Raw genomic sequence first — 17,034 nt, forward strand, 5'->3', positions numbered from 1 at the left:
CATGTGTTAGAACACCTGTAGCCTGGAATTTTAAATACTGTACATTCGGACTTTTCCAAATTCTACGGAACGTGCGTAGTTGCTACCTAAATTTTGCCTAATTATGGACGTTTACGGAAATAAACAGAGGCACTACGGAAATGTATCTTTAGTCTAGACCCTGAAATAGGCCTAACATTTTTGAAAGTACAGCAGGACAATGATTTTTCATCAGGACATGCTACTCGTCCCTACTACTACCTGCGGACCCTAGGACTACGGCCCTGAGGCCTAGGCCTAGACTTCAGACCTGTCAGATTGATAAATTATTGTAAAACCCAAGAAAAGTGCCCCATAAATCATCAGTTGCTACAGGATATTTTCATTTACAATACTACGGAAGCTAAAAGACATGGCAGAAATGCATATTACTATTATTCTGGAGAAGTTTTGATGATTAAGTGTGCAGAATATTTACTAGGGCCTGGCCTAGGCCTAGTAGGCCTATGCCTGCGTCATTTCATCTCTGGTGAGTACTCGTGTTAGCTGTTATTTTTAAGTTGAAAATGGGCAGTAAAATATTTCGGGAGCAGTAGGCTCCCATTTTTTATGCTCTTCCCCCGGCCTTGCTGTAGGCCATAGGCCTAGCTATCTATGATAGCCCTAGGTTAGGCCACTGCGTATGCCCCAGGGCCCGTCTAAATGCTGCCATCCAGTGCACCCGTGTTCAACGCATAGTTGCCAACTTTTCAAAAAAAAAATCCGTAAGAACTTGTGTTGCCACGTGCCACTGGCTGGGAGAGGGTGGGGGGGGGAGCAGGGGCTGACAGCCCCTCGTGGTGATCCAGTGGGGAGGCAAAGTCTCCATTGAAGCTCTCACAGTCTGGGCCTTTTCACTACTGGTTTTATTGATCTTGTCACTAAATTTAGTCAAATATGTATGAAAACCTAACAGAACCAAAAAGTTATACTCATTTAAATTTGACCAAAGGATGATAAGATAAGAAAGGTAATTAGATAAACTTTATTGGTCTATTGGAAATTCCTTAACAGAAATGTTCCTTGATTCTGGCATAAACAGTTAGAAAATATGTCAAACATCAAATTACAAAAAGCAAAGAAATTTTAGGCAACTACTCATTACATAATTTAATATTATATATTAAATATTAATTAAAGTTATAGTTATATAGTTTATTTACAACAAATTGAATTGAATTTCAGGATAAAAAATACAGAAAATATCAAATTGCAGTCCAAAAATATATCAAAAATAATAAAAGGGCACATGAAAAAAATTACTCTTACAATTACTGTACATACAACACATAAATACACCAGATACATAAAATATTCAAGTAAGTCAATAATCAATTACTATTATAAACTACAATTTAAATAAAAGTACAAAAGTTACAAAAACAACACCACCAAAAACAATTCAAAGCACATAAGGGCACATAGAAAAAATTCTTAGATTGTCACTTTTTTAAATTGATGAGGGAGGGCGGTTTTGTTTTTTTTAATCGGAACAATAGATTATTTCACTTTTGTTTTTATTGATGAGGAAGGGACTATTTATATTTTGTCTGTAATAATAGTAAATATTGTATAAAAACTGGTTTAAGTCACAAAATTGCTGTTGAAATAATTGATGCAGCCAAAAAAATTTTTTTATTCCCATCAATATTTCCCGAATTTTTGATAACCTAATAAATTTTTCTATTTATAAAATAAAATAAAATCTACTAGCATACAATGGCGGGGTGTGTTTTCAAGTCCAATCATAAACATCCAGAATATTATTATTTATTTTTATACCAAGCAACAGTTGCTTGGTATAAAATTAAAATGTTTTTTACAGACTCTTTTTATTCATGAATCAAGATGTACTACAATACTTTCTTGTGGAAAACAGATAAACAAACAAACAAACACACGATGTGCGGTGCATTACTGGGTGATAAAAGTACGCCGATGGCAGCATGCTTTACTGGCAGCGTTTGTTTACGATTCCAACGTCAAGCAAAATGGGCTTGCACACCCTATGCTTACTCTTAATATTTGCTACATAACACTACAGATGAATGGCAAATGATTTATCTAAATGCATTACTGTATGCTGTTCGCAAATCATTTATTAGTTTAAAAATCTTGATCCATGAGTAACCTTGAAATCCGTGAGATTTTGTTCATCCATAGTAAAACTGGCAAATGATAAATTATCCGTGAGTCTTCACGGTCAATTATGTGAACGCGAATAGAATTTGTCAATAACGGGGTATAACAACGAAATGTATGAATGAATGAAATCCGTTCCAATCTTGTGTGAATGAATAAAATATAATATAAAGTGAAAGTACGTGTAAACAGTCCACTCAACTACGCCGTATACTGTAATGCCTGGTTTTCTACGACTCATACAATTCTTACGACTCTTACGCAAAGTTAAAGACGTCATTGTTGCATTGATCGTGTTGGGCCACAGACTAATAAGCAATTTTCAGTCTCTAACGAAAGTTGAACTTAAACGTTGAACTCAATCCAGAGCCCTAAACGAGCGCTTGCGACTGTTACGTCGAGTTGAATTTTTCTTGCTATACGGCATAAAAAATGACGTAATTTGCAGTTCTTATGAGTGGCTGCCTTTTATCCCACTAATCCTGTTCTTGGTACCCAGGATTTTCGCGCGAATATAGGCCTGTACCTCTTTAGTTTAGCTGATACTGAAAATGATAGCAAAACGTCTAGCATAAATAACATGGATCATTTCAGAGAAGTTACATTATTAAAACACAAATAGGCCTATTTGATGTTTGTAAATATTTATTTTGTTTCATAAAAAAATTATGCTTCGAAGATTCCCTGAACATTCGTGTTTCATACCACCAAATTTTAATTCTCGGAAACTCGGGTGCATTAGACATAGGCCACGGTCTCGAGGTGCTCTTGTCACCCAATCTACTTTGAGAAAAAGATTTAGGACAAAAAACTTTGGTATGCGGGAAAGTTAGATTGGTGGTAAACATTATCCCTAATTGACAAAATAGATATAAAACAGACCTCAATCCTGCTGTATAAATGGCCAACTTGCTTAGGGTTTGTGATAAAGTTTATTTTCATTTTTAGTACTCTTCTCAAACTAATTTTTTGCAGTATATTATTACACGATCATTGTCGTCATTATCATAATCAAACGGTGCTGCTATGCTAGTGCTACAGTAATCCACTGACACAAATGTATTTGTGTGTAACTGATACACTTTATAAGAAAACATTTTATAACCACGGTTTTCAGAACACTGAGGCTGAAATTTCTTTAAAAATAAGAACAAATTGAGGTAAAATTTATAATGCTGTTTTTAGTCTTTTTAACTTTTAGAAAAACCAATAAAAAATTATTTTGGTTTTATTTGTATTTGATGATATCCTTTGTAATATAGTACAGTAGTATATTACTGTGAAATAACAATTTTCTATCTTTAAAAAGTGTATAAAATAAGAACAATATGGCATTAAACATTTTGAGCTTGAAATTGGCCGAAAAATTAGAATCTTCAAAATTGATCTGGTTCTTATAAAAAAAAATGTGTAGACTTATGAGTATATATTCTATTATACATTTAGTAAAGCATATTGTAACACTTGTTTCATAATTCTTACTTGCACAATATAAAATATATTATTTCTCCCGGTTATTTAAACCTACTATTTTTTTTTAAAACAAACACTATCAAATGCTTTTCGGAAGTCCATGAAAGCTAGATACGTATTTTTATCCTTCTTTAGATCTACATGTTAGAATACTTTTAAGGGTATAGATGCTTAGATCTGAAACCTCCCTGGACTTTCAATGAAATAAAAAATATGTAGAAAAATAACTTTTTAAACACAGAAAGTTAGTGAAATTCCTCTATATTTATTAAAATATTTCATGTCTCCTGCTTTGAAGATATCTAACATTTTTCTGTTTGTATCTTATAATAAATTTCAAATCAACAAGTTAGCTTTCAAATACGGTGTTCCTCAGGGATCAGTTCTGGATGTTTCTGATTTTTGATCTATATTAATGATCTACTAAATTCTACTGATTTTTTTTTTATTTTAGGATTTTTGTTGATGATTCAAACTTATTTAAACCTTTAGTTGGTAATATGTTAGATTTTGATGAAGCCAGTGTCCATTTCCAGAAGGTAATACAGTAGACTGGTGTAAACACCAACAAATGAATGTTGTTAATAGTGAAAAAAACTAAATTTGTCATTTTTTTTCCGGAAACAAAAATATGATTAACTAGATTTGAACTCGTCACTGAGGACGAGTTTGGTGATCCGCCGTACTTTGACCCTCACGAAGCACACGCGGTTCTGATTGAAAAGTATTATATGCTAAAACATGCTCTATTAAAGATTAATTTTGAGCATTTTAAAAGAAATTTTAAAGGAAAAGAGTAATTTTGAGCTTTTTAAGGACTTACGAATGTGTACACATACGTCTTAACGTCCGTGCGCACGGTAGTATTAATACAGTTTCACAAACCCAACACATGTAACCGAAACGTAATTTCCAGCTTCAGTACGTGCTGTGGGCGTGGAAATGAGAGTATGGCGCGTAAAAATTGGAAAGTTTTGGAATATTCAAAATGACCTGAAACGTGCTTTAATTATCTGAAAAGTGATATTAACAATTTTAAAATTTTAACGCACAAGTACAAATACCTTATATGACGTGCTTGACGACGGTAATGGCACATGAATTTAAACCTTGTCAAGTTTAATTTAAAACCCCCTGTTGGTTGGTAATGCCACACAAATTTTGCTTACAGTATACGAACTATCGGTCTGATAGTGTCGAAATACAGTCTGCCGGCCTCTATTTTCAATGTGTTTACATCTTTTAAGGAAGAAAGATGAGAAGGCTACAAAAAAAGCATTCTTTTTTACCATGATGACGACATCAAAATAAAAAATAAAGGGACACGTCCGAAAGAGAATTGATTTAGCTATAACATACTCACAGGTGGGAGACAATGAATCAAGATAAGCGAGTACGTTCAAACGAGTATAAAAAGTAATAACGTCATAAATAAAAATTCAATTTTTTCTTAATTCAAATGGCAATATGATAACGTCACAATGTCCGATCAGCCAATATGATCTATAAAATCGTATCTACAACTCATGTGCTTTTAGAATATGTAATAAAAATTGGGGGTCACTTTTCATTCTATGGAGCTATAAGTGATTAAAAAATATTCATGGTTTTATGCATATGTAAATGTTGATGCACGCGTACGCGCACGTTAAGTCGCGCGAACGGAAAATTAAGGTACCTGACATTCAACCTAGACCTGAAGATTATGCTCACTTAATATGATTCAGAAATGACGAATGGTTAAGATGATATGGGCTCATCAACTTTTTGATGAAAGAAAGATGTGGGGGTCAGAAAAAACAACTTTTTTGACCATGATGACGTCATCAAAATGTAAAAAGAAGTCAAATATATGAAAGAGAATTGTCTCAGCTATAACATACTGAAAGTTGGAAGACGATCGATCAAGGATAAGCGAGATACGCTGAAATGCATATTTTCAAAAATGACGTCATAGCTATAAATCACTCTCTCTGAATTCAGATGGCAATATGATGACGTCACAATGTCCGATCAGCCATTATGATCTATAAAATCATATTTATAACTTATGTGCTTTCAGAATATGTAATGAAAATTGGGGGTCACCTTTCAACCTAAGGAGCTATAACTTATTAAAAATAGGTCTGATTTTAGCATAATTTCACTGTATAGCGGCACAAATACGCGCAAAGATACCTATGTTTGATGCGCACGTACGGTATTGCTGGCCAAAAGATGACCGAAAAGAATGGAAGTTTGTGAAAACAATGTCAGGAACCCAAACTATGTGAAAAAACATATTGTCTAGCTTTCGTTCGTGCTGCGCACGTCAAAATGCGCGCGCGTAGTGGAAAATTAAAAAAAAAAATTGAAATGCTCAAAATGGCCTGAAACGTGCTCTAATTTAGTTAAGAAGTGATTTCGAGCATTTTGAAATTTTGACGCACGCGTGCGCGTGCATTATGAAGCGCACGTGTAAAATTAGGGTACCATACATTCAACATTAACCCGAAGCTAATGCTCACTTAATACGATTTCGAAATGGCAATTGGTTAGGCTGATATGATCGATAATGTAAAAACGCAAAATTGCGCGTAGATGACGTCATGCATGACTGAGCGTGTTGAAAAGCTTACCATGACTATTCCAGACCAAGCCAAATGTTCGCTGACAGCGATTGTGCGTAACTCGTGGCATTTTTTGAGATATCGTGCGAACAGAAAAGGGGAGAAAGAAGAATAAGAAAAAAAGATGATGATGATGATGATCCTGACTATCACAAGAGGTGATCCGCTAGTGTAGCGGATCACCAATAAATTAAGATCAATGGTAATCCAATTTCTGAAACTGATTCAATTACCTGTATTGGTATTATTTTGGACAATTTTCTCGTATTTAAAGAATACATTAATGAATTGAATTTAGTAAACTTAACCCTATGGATACCGGATTCTTTTGTAGTGCAAACCCTTGAATACCGGATTCTTTTGCAGTGTAACAAGGTTTTTTTGAGTATACGTCGTTCTGGTGGATTTTTGGGAACTTTCTGTAAATTATACAGAAAAATGTTTCTAAAAACAGAGAAAGCGTATAGAATAAGCTTTCATTTGATGTATAATTTATGTTTTTGGGAATTTTTTTTCATAATATAATATAATATAATATATATATAATATAATAGAAATGACAGAAAAATGCTACATATAAATCGTCAATAAAAACCGAAAAAAAAATTAATTATAGCCAAAAAAAAACAAAAAACAAATATAAAACATTCCTATTCCACACAGTTATATAATTTATTTACCCAACCATCCATAACTACAAGCGCGATCTTTCCATTCAAAAGCGTCGACTACCCACACATTTCTAGGCCTAGGCTCATCTTCATCAAGAACATCTCCGCCATCAGAACTGCTTGAAGCCCAACAGTCATCATCGCTAACAGGCATGTCTAAAGCCACAATCGCACTGGACTTTTTTTGGTAAAACTAACCAACACGTTGGCTAGTTTTACCATAATTAGTCCAGTGCGAACAGCACAGGAAGTTTACCTGACAGGAAACTTACCCAAGCCGCGCGGTTAATTTAACCGAGTCCCGCTTGCCCAGGAAAACTGACCAGGTTAGTTTTACCTAGCAGGAAAGTCCAATGCGAACAGCGCGAGTCGGGTAAACTTCCCAAGTCATCACAGTGAATGACCTTCCTCAGGCTGTCAGGCAATTACGCATGAGATGTGACCTGGAATAAAACGTCACACACAAACATCTTGATTAATTTCGTGCGTGTTTGCTAGTGTCTTGATTTTGAGTAATTTTGTCATTTTTTTCACTTGTTTACTCAGTTTGTTTCTCGGTTTCTCGGTTTGTTTCATACCGGAAGTGAACGTCACGATTTAGCGCCCCCAATAGTTGAATCTGTACGAATGGTTAGTTTCACCATGGCCTGTGGTAAAACTAACCACGTCGATAAATCCCAGTGCGAACGACAGGAAGTTTACCCATTGGAATGTTACCCACAGTCTCGGTAAAAATTTCCCTATTTTAAATCCAGTGCGATTGCGGCTTAAGTCTCGCACATCTAAAAATTCACCTTCATCGCTGTCTGAATCAAAAATCAGGTCAATCGCTTGCTCAGCTGTGTACACATCTTGTGCGGCCATTTAGAAAAATTTTTGAAACTAATAACGATTTCAAATTGATATTTCTAAAAATTTTTATATAAGCGCATGTGAGTTCTTCACAGATTTCGAAAGACAAAAGCTTCACGCATGCGTGTTCAAAATTTCTGATGTATTGGAGCTAAAATAAAAACAGGAGCGATTTGAAAACCACCTATTTTTTAGTCACGAAATTTTGGTTGCATTCGAAAATGGGAATTCTTGGTTTGAGGTCAATTTCGGCTTTGGTGTTGAAATTAACTACATATACACCCAGTTGTGGATGAATATAAATATAAAATATACTAGGTGGTTAAAATAGGACATGAACATAAAAAATTCAAAATTATTTTGGAAAATAAATTTTATATTATGCGAAAAAAGTTCTGAAAATTTGTAATGAAAGTGTGTAATGTCAGTTTCGGTAGTGTTATAAGCCTATAGTATATTATACACTACTTATAAAAATTATATTAACTTATTTTCAACTTTACCAATCTGGATTTTATGTTTATGATATTTGCGCTATCACTTATGACATGCTGTACTCTACTGATAAATAGATATAAGTTTGATTCTTTTATTAAATGTTAAAGTTTAGAAATTGAAATTCATATCCTCCAATGTAATGTCATTTACCAAAACTGATAGGCTGATGGTAATTATTCATTCATTTCTCTTTATTTCTGACTTTACATCCAGAGTTAAACATCATCAACTTAACTGTTTACAATATGGGAAAATAAATCCCACAGGATCCATAGAATTTATAGATTGACAAAAAGAAGTTTGTTCCATCTTTTTGAAAGCCTGGAACTTTAAAAAATTCCATTTACAGAAAGAACTAATAGGTTTACACAGAAAATCGTTAAATTAAAAAACTAAAAATTGATTTTCTCATAAATTCGTGGAATGATAATAAATTATTATTAAACAAATAGTGCACTAAAACAGTAATATCTCGGTTGACGTAACAGTTTTCTTAAAGTATTGTTATAACATACTCTCTGTATGTTCATAGATGAAAGTCTATATATAGACCAAAGTGTAGAACAATAAAAACTCATAGAGAAAGAACGAAATAATAAACATTTGACTTGATCTCGGCACTTGCTAAGCTTTCTACAGAGTACATTTCTACGTATTCTCAGTGATCTAACTTGTCCTTTGATATCAAGCTCACAATATATTACTGTATGTGACCAAAATATGACATATTTAAGGTTTTTGTTATTAAGATATGTTTTAGGCATACTTTATGACTTCATACTTTTAGGGATAAACCTCATACACACCGATTTCTTGTCATTATATAATATCATGCCCAGTGGCGTAAATTCCACATAATTGCACAAGATGCTGCAACCCGTCCATCGACGGGAGACAACAACGCCGTAACTTAAATAACTGAATTTAATTTCAGCAAATTCACATCCATATGTAGAGTTACTTTACTAAAAATAATAGTACGGTCATTAGTATTATTGCTGCGAAGCAGCCAATTCATATTCTTGACAGCAATTTGACCTCTGAAAGGTCATTGTTCGTCAAAAAACATGGGCCTAAGACGACTGAAAAGCGGAGTTTCCTTCTTTCGTTCTGCCGGGTAAAAACAATTACTAAAACCAACACGTACCAACGTCCGTATGTCGCGCTAGCCTTATCCTACTCTAGTCCTAGACTAGCTAGGATGGTATAGGCCTACCCTTGAAGGGACGAAGGTCCCAATGAAAAAAAACGTCGCTCCTTGATAGCTAACATTGTCTATTTAACATCACAATAATTCATTATTAGACCTATAGCTGTTTTTTTAATTGTACTCCACAAATCTCAGCCGATACCTCGCACAATCGAGTAACGTCTCGTATCTATTGTCGTGACGTCATGGCTTGCTGGCTCACACTTGCAATGTCTCGCACTTGTGATCAAATAACACGCTGGCTCGCACTTTAGCAACACTCTTTGGCAGTCAACTCGCCCCTAGAAAACATGCCCTTGGAAACTTGCCCCATAAAAAAATGTACACTTCCTAGACCATGCAGACTTCAAAATAAAAATTGCAACCTTTGCTAATCAACTACATTTTCCACATACATAGAAATTTTTGAAACTTTAACCTAAAAAAACCTACCATAATTCACCACTATAGATACTTTTTGACAAAAATGAAAAATTACGACTTTGTTACCCAATGAGAAGTGTTCTGATATAGAGTCGAATGGGTCGTGTCTCATATTATTTGTTATATTTTTATTATTCATTATTTTCACTTGACTCGCATAAATAATTTTGTTCGAAGAAATATGCAGTTGTACTTCGCAGCACTTCACTTGCAATTTGCAATTTCTAGTATACTTTTTAAAAGCGACAAAACTCCCTCGCTGTGCATTTCGCTTGTGTCCTTGAGCAAGACACTTTATCTGCATTGCTTCTCTCCACCCAGGAGTATAAATGGGTATCTGGTGGGGTTGCCTGCTCCTGTGCTGATTACCAGCAGCAACACTAAATATGTGGATCCAATGACCGTGGACAGAAGCGCTTTGTATCTGCAAAGAAAGGCGCTGTATAAATAACCAATAAAAACTATACTTCAAATATCCCTTATATATTCTTTGCAAATAAAATAAAGACATTCCTAATAATTTATTGAATATACAGTATGTCAGTTACAGTAGTATAAGCCTATGCTTTTTATATACAGTAATTTACCAACTGGGAGCATTTAAGAAATGTCTATCAATAGTAATAATAATAATAATAATAATCATAATAGTAATAATTGTTTTGTTTTGTAAATATTTAATGTAGAACCCACTATTGGCTTATTATCATAGTCTTTATATTTAATTCTGTTTGTGTTTTAAATTGTTTTGTAGTTTAGACAAGACTTTTTTTTATTCCTTGTTTCGTGTACTTATTTTTAAAAAAATTATCGGAGGAGGGCGGAATAAAAATAATAAATAATAATAATAAATAATTTTGCCAAAATCATCCAGATGGAGGAGACAATATAAATAAAATTTTATGTGAATGTAAAATAGGATGGTTAAATGCTTCAAATTTATATAATTAAGAAGAAATATGCATATTTTATCTTTGGCCATTTCAACGCAGCAGAGGGCGTAATAAAAATCAAGAAAAACTTTTATTTTCTTCTGAAATTTGCACTTTTCTGTGGCAGCGGGTGCGCTAATTGGCCAAAGCTAATTGGCCAATTTTAAAAATTTTATTTTTTTTCAAAATCATCAATATTTGCAGTCGGCGGGTTCGCTTAACTTAAATGATATCTTATTTTGTACTATTTGAACTTCCTGGCTTAGATTAAGCATAGAATTCATAAATTTACATTATAATTATCTCACAAAAACATCCAAATTGTGTTTCTTTATAAATTAAAAATTGTTTTCTATATAATCCAACATTGCAAATAAGCGCAACATCAGTTACCAACTGGCCATCATGTAATGTTATATCTCACAAAAAATGTAATAAATTTGTAATCATTAACTGTGTTATTCTAGTATACTAATGCAGTATTCCATATCATACAAATCAAGTTTTGTTTGTCTCTCAGATATGTGCATGAGATATCGGAATTTGTTTTAATTCCTAGTTTTTGTGCATCTAATTTATGTAACGTAAATCTGTACCGCAAATGGTAAAAAGTTTAAATTGGTATTCCTGTATATTTCACTCCCTTAGTACTATTTTTTCTCTCCTATTTTTTTATAGAGTAACAATGTGAATATAGGATGAAATGTAACGTCAGTTACTGTGGAATTGCCCGGTTTCAGAAAAATATAAACATATCTCTTAAGTAATTGCATGTTTTTGTCAACCAAAGCTTTCAGCAAGAAATTCTCTCACTTCGCAAAGTCGGAAAAAATTGGTTTGATGACAAGTTCAGAGAGGATAATGTGTACTACGTCATCAATTTTGTCGGGTCATAGAGAAAAAATAAATACGACCTCTGCTGCCAAAACAATAAAGGGCTGTGCAGACAGTCGAGTTGCTGCCAGAAAAATAAAAGCGGTGCCATGATATTGTGCTCAATGGCCGATAGTCACAAACCCACATATTGCTCACAAAATATGATGTAGATATTCACAACTTCATCTCAAATACCTTTTCAAAATCACAACTTGGTGGCAATTAGTGATCATAGGTTTTGGTTGAACACATCTACACATTTCGCGACTTGTAAAGGTGTCATCTTTGTTTTCATGGGTGCATGGAAGGCAGGACTTGTTACAAAACCAATTTGTTGCAGTGGTCAGTAGCCTTTGGCATAGAATGCCTTCCTATAGCCCCAGGTCCTTAGTAAACGAAAAATTTGATTTTGATGTGAGAAAGATTTATAATATAATGATATTTCTAGTAGCTACTTTGACTAAATTTAGTAAACATAAAAAAAAAAATGGAAAATATGACTTAAATTTGATTTGTATGTGTGGTCGCAAAAAATAGACACGGATGAATTTTCTACATTTAGTCTGGGCCTGCCCTACCTCGATTTTAGATTTTAATATCAGACATAAATATGTAAAACATTACATATTCTCTTTTCTAGTTTTGACATTAACGAAATATAATTTTTTTAAACTTATTGAAAGCGATTCTGATCAAGATTTTTAAAACTTATTCATAGTAACTAATTAAATTAAGTAAATTATATGAATATAAAATGTATGCTAAGTATCATTCTGCATGTAAAGGTAAACTCAGACAGGGTAGAACGATGCAGCCCGATGTGATGGTTTGCATCGGGGGAGTTGCGTCATGGAACATGTTTATTTCTGACACCTTGAGACTGTCGCTGTCAATAAATCGTGTCAGACTGCTTCTGTCGATGCTGTCTGAGTTGGCCTTAAGTTTTAATTGTGTTATGATTGTACGTCATGAAATTAAAATAGAATAACAAAATGAACAGTTAAACGTTTTGATATTTATGATGCATTAGTATTTCATTCTAAACCTAATTAATGCAATTTATTTTACAGTACAAATTCTGAAGAAACTTGGACATTGCACCTCCTCTGCAACAAGTCAACCTGCCCTGCTTGGCTGAATGACTAATCTTGCTGCCACTACTGAATGGTGAGTGTGCTAAAAAAAAATTTGTGAATGTTCTTATTATGAATTTCATGTCCATTGCAAATTGCTTTGTGGAATAAATAAATGCTTTGTTTCTGAAATTATTTTAATTACCTGGAGACTTAAACTGAATATTTTCTGTTATGTCCAAATTTGACAAAAAGGTAAACTAATTATATTCTTTTAATGCTTCAATTTGTCTAATTGGTAAATTTGTTTGTGGCTTGAAGAAATCGTAAATGTCTTGTTTAAATTATGAATAATAACTTCAATTATTTTCCCTTTCCATTAATTTCTATAAATATTTTCCCTTTATATATATTTTTCCTCTGTCCATCAGAATTTTTGTTTGATTTATGAAAATTGACTTTAAAACATTTTATCTTTTCATTTATACTTTGTATAAATGTGTGATTAATAAAAATTGACTTTAAAATATTTTCATTGGACTTATTACTTTGCATAAATGATGATTTATAAAAATTGACTTTAAAATATTTTCCCTTTTCATTGGACTTATTACTTTGCATAAATGTTTGATTAATAAAAATTGACTTTAAAATATTTTCCCTTTATACTTTACATAAATGTTTGATTAATAAAAATTGACTTTAAAATATTTTCATTGGACTTATTACTTTGCATAAATGATGATTTATAAAAATTGACTTTAAAATATTTTCCCTTTTCATTGGACTTATTACTTTGCATAAATGTTTGATTAATAAAAATTAACTTTAAAATATTTTCCCTTTATACTTTGTATAAATGTTTGATTAATAAAAATTGACTTTAAAATATTTTCATTGGACTTATTACTTTGCATAAATGATGATTTATAAAAATTGACTTTAAAATATTTCCCTTTTCATTGGACTTATTACTTTGCATGAATGTTTGATTAATAAACTTGAAAATATTTTCACTTTATATTGTTGCATTACTTTGCATTTCTTACTCTTCTAGGTATGGCAACTAGCGATTTGGTAGTTGAAGCTCGCAATATATTAATTGTAATCAGTATAGTATTCAAGAATTTTAATATTGAATTAATATTGAATAAATGAATATTAATTGTATTCAGTATAGTATTGAATATTGAATAATTTATTGTAACAATATTGAATAAATGAATATTAATTGTATTCAGTATAGTATTGAATATGGTTTTTTTCCTTCTTGAGTATTGAATGAGCAGTAAGGTAAAAAAAAAAAAGCGCCCTCGAATAGAAAAAGGCCCTAAATATGACTAAGTTATTTGGCCACAATAATCTGTCCGGTTCTGATAAAAATAGTGAAGAAAATCGCCCTAAATAGCCATTTTAATTTAAAGTTTTTTAGGGTGTCTTATTCACCAGGATTACGGCATCACAATATTCAGCTGATGTTCAAGCTAAACTTCTGTATTGTATTAGGCATCACAAATTTAATTAACTAAAGTTAAATTGCCTAAATTAATTATAGTAGGTTTCTCTTCCTTGTCTTGTTCTGCAGCAGTACTTTTCCTGTCTTGCACCTCTGTGGCCACATCTACCAAAAATATAATTTTAAAAAGAAATTAGACACAAACACAATTTTAAACAAAATTGAAGGTATTAATAAAGTTAATATAATTTCATAAGCTTCAGCATATTCAGGCCCGTAGCCAGGTTCGTCGAAGCCCAGGAGGGGTCCGCAAAATCCCCAAAGCCACAGGATTTCTGTGCTTTATGGGTCTAAATAATGCTATTATAAAGCAGATGCTTGAAAATGTCCCGAGTCCTGGTAGACCGGGGTCTGCAGTGCATTAGTTTGGTTGGAGGGCTTGTTTGAAAATTTGAAGAGGGAGGGGGTTTCTAGAAAAGTTGGTTCTCCAGAACCATAAAAAAATCCCCTGGCTACGGGCCTTATATTTCATTTAATACTTAGTGCCTGTTTCTGCTGAGCAAAAAAAATGTGTTTTTAAACAGTTATTAAAAAACGTGTTTTTTCCCCAGTAGAAATGGGCCACAAAACAAAAACACAGGAATGCGTTTACACGTTTTACACGCATTCGTTATAGGGTTTGCGTTCAGAAAATGTGTGTTTCCTGGTACACTTTTCAGCTGCAACATAATACCGTGTTAGTCATGACCCGTCGGTGACCCTAATTGACCTCTTCGTTGGTTTAATCGTTCGGTCCCTGGGAAATTCTGGGTGAAGAAAAAAATTAAACCAATAGGATGACATGCTTGAAGATCATACCATAATTCTGTCATACTTTTGTGGTGTGTTGTTTACTTCTTTCTCAGCATCCGCTGTAGCTCGCAAGTTGTAAGGTCAGCTTCAACTTCCGTTGGTGGCCGTCATTTAAGCTCTGCCACCTACCAATGCTCGCATTACCGTGTTTTTGGCGTTATTCAGCAGTAACACACCCTTCCAGTATTATCAAATATTTGATGTATATCAAAAGTTACTTGTTATCTTGACAAGAGATTTGTCTGTCGACTGCAAAAAAAAATAAAAAAAATACGGATATTGTTTTTGTATGCTCAGTAATTTTCACAAATACTGTACTCATTTGGTTAAGTGCAAGGTCAGTGTTCTAGTGGATAAGACACCAGGCTAGTTATCTGTTGTGTAAATCCAATTTTCATGTACTAGTATGTACTGTAATGCCATTCAATGATGTATTATGCGTTACTTGGCATCATAATGAATGCTCAGTATGTTCCCTAATACATGCAAATAAAGTCATTTTGGTTGGAATTGAACAACTGAACTTGCACATAGTGGCTAGTGCTAAATCCGATTTCCAAATAGCAGCAAGTGCTGCAATTCCTATATATTTTTTATTACAACACCAACACTAAATGTTGTACTAAATACTCAGTACATGCCCAATTGATAAAGAAAACTTGCAAGTGTCCAACGCTTTTCTATTGTTCTACCTTTTTCCAAACACCAATAAATATAATTCCCATAAACAGTATTGTACAGTATTATTACCAAAAGGTCCACTGATTAATCTCGGATAAGAAAGTGTAATACATACTCCAAGTATTGAAATACACGCCATCGTGTTGGGATTCAATATTTCAGAATTATGTTATCAGGAAAATGTTCACAAACCTCAATATACTTTTTATGTATTGCAGCATGGGTCATGTTCTGTTGCTTCATCTGCAAAAAAAATAAAGAATAAGAAACAGCAGGTAGAGAGACAAAAGTAATTTTTTAAATTTTAAGGAATGATATCAGTCCGCAGATTCTAAGGGCTTTTTATTCCTTGTTTCTCTTAAAAGGTGCTGTTTCTCAAAAACATCCAAATGGAGGGGAAAAACAAAAATAAATTTGTATTGGTGAATGTAAACAGTGTAGTAATGGGATGGTTTAAATGCTTTAAATTTATATAATTAGGAAGAAAAAATGCATATATTAATTTTGCAGATTTCAAGGCAGCGGTGGACGTAATAAAAATAAAGAAAAACATTTTTTTTTTTTCAAAAATTTCATTTTTATTCGAATTGAATTGCATTTATTCTTCGGTGTAAACACCAAGGATAGAGCGCGAAAGTCTAGAAGACAACTTAATTCAAGTGGGTTCTTCTAGTGGTACTTGGGCAGTACACCGGGAGACAATCCCCTACTCTTTTTAAGAGTGTACTGCGGGTTTGCTATTAAAACAAGGTAGAAAAAAAAGGAAACAAAATCAAAAGAACAACATGTTAAACAAAAGGAAATGTTAAGTGGTGATATTTAGAGATGTACTGTCACATGAAAAAAATGAAAATGTAAAATCATTTTTGTAATAAAAATTATCAACTTAAACGTAGAAATTAGTTGATCTAAAAAATCTTTACAGATTGGAAAATTATAGAAAGACTTTAACCACTGGAAGTGTTTTATAATTTATAGAAATATAAAAATCAGGGAACACATTGTTAAGAACTTTAAAAATGGTTATGTTCCTGCAAAATGAGCAAGTTATATTATTTTTTATCATTTTCAGGGTACAAAATCAAATCTAACACTTGTATAAGATGACCCCCTGTTTTCGGGTCGTAATTTGCTAGTTTAAGCCTATATTATACACAAGTATATTCGGTAACTATTGGCAGCTGTGGGGGGAGTGGGAAGGAAGGGGGTGCCAAACAAAGTGAAAGCAAGTACAAGGGGAGCTCACTTTCACCTCCGCTCCACTATGA

At 33.1% G+C, this 17,034-nt stretch overlaps 2 long non-coding RNA genes across 2 annotated transcripts; one reads left to right on the forward strand and one right to left on the reverse strand.

Annotated features, from left to right (window-relative positions):
- LOC117100629 lies at positions 1-13,931 on the forward strand. The gene is made up of 3 exons (XR_004444143.1): positions 1-508; positions 12,775-12,871; positions 13,835-13,931. It is a non-coding gene; the product is annotated as an uncharacterized LOC117100629 (long non-coding RNA).
- Positions 13,932-14,228: 297 nt separating this feature from the next.
- Positions 14,229-16,009, reverse strand: LOC117100631. Its single transcript, XR_004444144.1, has 3 exons — positions 15,959-16,009; positions 15,092-15,334; positions 14,229-14,398 (listed from the first exon to the last, which is right to left on the reverse strand). It is a non-coding gene; the product is annotated as an uncharacterized LOC117100631 (long non-coding RNA).
- Positions 16,010-17,034: the final 1,025 nt, after the last annotated feature.

The sequence above is a fragment of the Anneissia japonica genome, unplaced genomic scaffold (assembly GCF_011630105.1).
Source record: "Anneissia japonica isolate Jap-2015-1 unplaced genomic scaffold, ASM1163010v1 scaffold287584_len476085_cov161, whole genome shotgun sequence".
NCBI classification, from domain to species: domain Eukaryota; kingdom Metazoa; phylum Echinodermata; class Crinoidea; order Comatulida; family Comatulidae; genus Anneissia; species Anneissia japonica.